This window comes from Salvia miltiorrhiza, chromosome 6 (genome assembly GCF_028751815.1).
Source record: "Salvia miltiorrhiza cultivar Shanhuang (shh) chromosome 6, IMPLAD_Smil_shh, whole genome shotgun sequence".
NCBI classification, from domain to species: domain Eukaryota; kingdom Viridiplantae; phylum Streptophyta; class Magnoliopsida; order Lamiales; family Lamiaceae; genus Salvia; species Salvia miltiorrhiza.
This window is the reverse complement of record NC_080392.1, coordinates 32067870-32073931: the sequence shown is the minus strand read 5'-3', so window position 1 is coordinate 32073931 and position 6062 is coordinate 32067870. Positions and strand designations below refer to the sequence as shown.

Below are 6062 nucleotides of genomic sequence, written 5' to 3'. Positions count from 1 at the left end.
GATTCGAAGCTCGCTGCCTCTCTCTTCTTCTCCGGTCGTGTGCCGATTTGAGGTCGTCGTCCTCCCTCTCTCCCTCTATTCTCTTTCAGATCTGGTTTTTGATTTCTGGTGGTGGTGGTTGTTGTTGGCAGAGGAGAGGGGATTTCTGGTTGTTTCTGGTTGTTGCTGGTGGTGGTGGTGGTGATTTGGTGGTTGTTGCTGGTGGTGGTGGTGGTGATTTCTGGTTGTTGTCGCCAGAGGAGGGGGCGCGGCCGCGGCTTGGCGCGGCGAGGAGAGGCGAGAGATAAGGGAGAGGGAGAGAGGTCGACGGTGAAAGGAGAGAGGGGAGGCAGAGCTGCCGGCCTCCGGCGACGGCTCGGCCGTCCAGTGGCGGCGGCAGGAAGAACTAGGGAGGGAGAGAGTGAAAAGAGGAAGAAATTATTTTAATTAACTCAATAATTTTGATGGGCCCCATTCAATTAAAACATAACACTCCATTTCTTAATCTCCGTGCCGAAAAGAATGTGGCCACTTATTATGGGACGGAGGGAGTAAAACCTAAGAGTACGTAGCGGAATAACATAATCTGATTACATGTATGGAGACATGTATCCAAGAGTTCATTCATTTAACCTATGACAAAAGCTCCGCTCTTCACTTCATCTCCATCAGCCACTGCTCAACCTGCACATTTAGAAATATATGCAGGGCTGAGTACGAGAGTACTCAGTGGGCACGTATGCCTAAATATAAAATACATGCATCATAAAACTGTAAATTGTCATGCCATCATAAACAGTACAGCAAGGGAGTTTTTGTGAAATAGGCCCAAGCTTACTAAATTCGTTTGTGATTCTTAAAGTTCGTCTGATCAGACTAAGTTCTCTTGTATTCTATCATATCTGGAACTGTGTGTCGGAGAGGTAGCCACCTCTCACGAACACTTGACCGGCCAACCTGCTAGATGACTCACGGTCATTGGTGTACACTAGTCAAGGCAGGATAGCTATCAACTGCTCAAGACCCGAATTCGATTACATCATTGGCAAAGCCAAAGCAGATAGATATCATACTAAAACTGAAACATTTTATGGCAAGACAATACTTGAAATAACTTTAATTCAAAGATTTTGTAACGAAATAACTTGTTCAAAGGTAGCATTAAACTCGTTTGATAGACATATAAAACTGAAATTAACAGTTAAATCATCTCATGCATTTATCTGTATAAGAGGCCTACGACACGCAGGGGATCTCCATATACGTATAGTGAAAGTAATGCCTACCTGATCCTCGGTATGGAAGAGAGGTGATCTTAAGCGGTGGTACCGTCCTGTGAACCAATTCCTACAAGACGAGTTCTTAACTCTTAGCACATATCATGGATAACAAAAACTGTTGTCTACTTGGGATCTCTAGGTCAACCTATTCCCGGACTTACAACGCAAAATCGAACTAGGGATTATGCATTTTACATACGTTAGCTTATCTTGATGCCTTATCTAGGTTAACTCACTCATTTTCATGAAAACTTTGCACAAAACATATCCCAAACTCGTCATGCACATATACATAATATTTCATGAAACATCCTTTAAAACCAACTTTCAAACTTAGAAAATAATTCAACAATTTGAGCTCTTAAGGGGCTGTTTTGCAACAGACACCAATTCTGCCTCGGATCTCTAAATGAGGCTCCAAAGGACATTCTGGAAACTAGACATTTCAAGGATCATTCTCCAATTTGAATCGAATGAATCAGAGTTCAAACGAGCAAGATATGCCCACTCAAAGATGGGTACTTAACAAGCAAAAATCTGGAAATTTCAAATTTCCAAATTAGAACCAAGTCAATGGGCCTTCTTTAACAAATTCATATCTCCCATTACAAAAGGCCACTGAAAACTCCAAGGGTCAATCTGAAAACTAGGGAGAGAGTGTGACACTCTCCAGTTGAATTTACCCCAAGAAGATTCATGGTTTAGGAGATATTAACATCCAAAGTTCAGTGCACAAAAAGAGTTCAAGTTCGGCAGATTCAAAGTTTAATTCAGAAAAACCACTTTAGGCTTTACCAAAAATTCTACAAATGAACAAATAAGTTCCCAACATGTCAGTGGATATTCAATATAAAAATGGGCTTGAGAATCAAAGATTTAGGTTAGCCTTTGCCACCTCAAAGTCGTAGGTTTGTAAAACCTACTGGAGGATACACAGAATAAGAACTAGACTTCAAAGAATTATACCGGGCATTTCCCTCATCCAAAAATAGTGAGGCCAGTTTCAAACGAAAGATAAGGGAGTCTAGAGTATCATATTAATGTTTCAAAGGGTTTTACCAATTGAAACGTGACTTATGGCCTCCCAAAAATTGTTTACCAGAAATGCATTCCAGACGGGCAGTGATGTTTAACAATTCATAAATAAATCATAAGAGCTCTAAAAATTCTGAAAATATACCATAGTGTAGAAAACATATAAAATATGATACATAATTAATTTGGGAATGTTTTAGCACCGTTTGGACGGCTGAAATCGCCTTGCAAAATACTGCCGGAGCAGTGTGCTTATGGCAGATTCGCAGCTTTACCTCATGCACGATTTTTCACCCAATAAACTCTACCAAAATAAACATCCAAGACCATAAAACATATCCTCACACAATATATCACACATATGTGTAAAAATCCGTGGTCTTAAAGTATTTTCAGTTGAGAAGACAAAAGAAAACTCACCCTCGAAGCACAACCTTCACTCTAACTTTACGCCCTAGTTTTCCCATGCTCTCCCTTGCTTTGATACTCCTCTTGGGGCTTCAAGGGCTTCTATGGAGTGTGATAATGGTGGAAGAAGAGTCTTGGGAGTGGGGGAGATGTGGAGGGACGAAAATGGAGAGGGGAGAAGAGAGTGAGAGCACTTTCTTGCCTTAGCACTTTCTTGGAGTGAAAATGAATGGAATGGGAGAAGTTTGCAGCCACTCTTGCTTTTGGGGAGGCTATGCACGAAAATTTGGGGTAGGATAGGGTGGGGGTGGCTGCCACCAATGGAAGGTAACTTGTGGCATGCAATTTGGTAGTTCCAATGCCAAGTCATGATGGTTCTTGTCCCCTTTTTAAATTTTCCTTCTTTTCTTTACTTGTAGCATTGGCAAGCGTTGGGATTGGGTGGCGTGAGTGGTGAAGTGATCTAAGAGAAGATCTAAATAAAATCCTTCAGTGTCGGTCACTCTCAGTATTAAAATACTGGTTTCGTGCTTGCTAACATCGATAAATGCTAAATTAAATCCGTAGATTCAATCCGTTCGTCATTCTAATACTTGAATTAAATCCGTAGATTTAATTAGCTTCAAAGTCGGAAATAATTCACGACTTAAGTAACAATGTGAAATGAACTCCATCTTGATAAATAACCCAACTTAGCTAAGTTGGTTATAACTCGGAAAAATAATAATTCATCGATTCAAGGATTCTCATCACGGTCTTAAACACGCGAAGATAAATAAATGCATACTTGCTAGTGTAGTGACTCTGTCTCCAAAATACGAAATTCATAAACATAGATGAAAACATAAAACGCTTCAATCACTGGCAGATAGAAAATTTAACACACAATACTGTAATTAAAATACTGATAAAAGAGCGGGTCACTACATTAGGCCAGTCCAGGGACCAGATACAAGGAATAAAGATGGGCCTCAAATAAATTAATTATCTATGGTCAGCCCAGACCATAATTAATTTATAAATATTAGTTCATTCCACTAGAGAACCAATATTGACTTACCCCTTTATTGCCGGTGATGAGTCGGAGCTTGTATTTAGACTTATTAAATCCTCGTATTTAAAATATCCGACATCCATTAATTAATTAGAGCTCTGACAGCCTAAATTAATTAATCTCTTAGTAATCCTTAAGCAGTACCACTCAAACCTTATTATTGCGCCTGAACTTAATCAACCTGCAGGGTTTAGCGCAATAAACATTATTGACCTCCTTAAGGGGATGTCATTATCCTATACGGATACGAGTACCAATACAGATAATCAGATATCATATATTAACCGCTATCACCCAAGATACAGAGTACACAAGTTACTATATAACTCTTGCTCATAGTAAGTCAAAGTGATAGACGAATCAATATATATATATCTGACATCTTATTAGTATTAAGATCTTATAAGTCACCGAGATCTCTAATTCTTCACTTAAGTCAGATAGAAGAATATATCTCACTGTGGTCCTATCAATACGTATTACGTACCAGTATAGATAAGCAGTCAAGACAAACTACTTTCATCTATACCGCAACATAAACCAATAACTTGTCCTAGAGTTATTTCGGTTGTGATCATATTATATCTCTTAAGGTTAATCCAATTATATGGTCTTCTGTGATCTACAACACACCATATAATCTACTTATATAGAGATAAAGAACATACATATGCAATCATGAATCCAATCAGATAGGAGATTAAATAGTGAAAACAGGAATCATTTTATACAAGCATAAAACGTTCTTGCTTTCAGTATACAAATCCAACACTTATCGCTTTTCTGATGAGAACTGAGTTTGATGCACTAATGAGTTATGTATTATTTTGATGACGAAATTGTTTGAGATGATGAATTCTGATGTGAGGAAGTTGATGTGGAAGATGAGGAGAGACGTTGAGGATAGTATAGCCGATGTCCTACCGTACCAGACGAGGATGAGATGCCGAGTTCTATTGAGACGGCGATGCAGCGATGGTTCAGGGAGTATATCTCGGACGAGGATGATGCCTTGGGCGAACCCAGCCTTTACGGCATTTGGTTACGGATGAAGGCACCGAGACATGGGTTTTTGTTCCTGGAGTCAAGTGAGGATGCACCTACTGATGATGTTGGAGTAGGATATCAGGTGATGACGACGATGATGACGAGATGGGAGATTGTTAGATGACGACCGAGACTACCTAGAGATGTATATGTGTATCTATGTAGTGATGCATGGCCGATGTACATAGCTAGAAGCATGGTATAGAACATATAGGTGCTTAGTACCTATGATGCTTGTATAGTTAGAGCATCATTTTAGAGTTAGAGCTTTGGTACATAAGACCTTATTTTTGTAAAAGACCTCGAGAGAGAGAAGCAATTTTCCTTATATATACTTTTACAGAGAGGTTGATGATTAGTGAGTTTCACTTTCTTTAACAGAGCTTTGAGAACGATGATGATGTAGATGCTTGATGATAGATGAGAAATAGAGACTGACGAGAATTTCGAATAAGGATAAACGAGAACTAGAGTGGACGAGAATTTTGAGAATTTTGAGATCACTTATGAGATATAGAAGCGAAGTAGAGAATTAGTATTTTGTTTTGACGGACGACTAGTTTCGAAATCGATAGTAATATATATTGTTTTTCCTTTGAAGTATACCTCCGAGAAGTAGAGGGAACGGAAGGAATATAAACCAAGAAGAAGATGAAGAAGAGAAGCAGAGAGAGATAGTTGAGATAATGCGATAAGAGTTAGAGACCTCCTCGCGTTTTATAGACACGACCCTAATAGGGCGATTGCATTATGGAGACCTCATGGGATGCATAGATACTTTTGACCAATCGTACTTCGTAATAGAGGTACTTCCACCGGGACCGCGCGTATTATCGCTAGAGTAGTCATGAAGGTAGACTTATTGAGTCCCTATGCCGATTGGTCGTATTTTAATTTTTTTTTTTTTTGCATCCATTTGAACTCCTACATGAGATGAACTATATGCTATTGAGAAATTTTTCTAAGATCCACTGTGTTCGAGCTTAAGCCGTTTGTGTGGGAAATCCTTACCCCTTGCTTTAACAATGGACAATTTATTCATTTTCCACTTAGTGGATTGCTTCTACTTCCAGTATTGATTTGCCCCCATCATATTATATCTCAGTTTTTATCTAAGTTTCTGTTCTAGCTTTTGATCTTCCTTTGATTGTAACTTCTTCATTATCCTTGAGATAGCAGTGGCTATTATGGAATCATTCCATTACATGAGCTCGTCTTGTTCAAGATCAGACATTTTTATTCATTACATCCTAGTCCCT

The 6062-nt window shown here is 39.1% G+C and overlaps 1 long non-coding RNA gene across 1 annotated transcript; it reads right to left on the bottom strand.

Annotated features, from left to right (window-relative positions):
• Nucleotides 1–549: 549 nt before the first annotated feature.
• On the bottom strand, nucleotides 550–3033 carry LOC130989103 (uncharacterized). Its single transcript, XR_009090471.1, has 3 exons — nucleotides 2715–3033; nucleotides 1266–1326; nucleotides 550–663 (listed from the first exon to the last, which is right to left on the bottom strand). It is a non-coding gene; the product is annotated as an uncharacterized LOC130989103 (long non-coding RNA).
• Between the last annotated feature and the right edge of the window lie 3029 nt (nucleotides 3034–6062).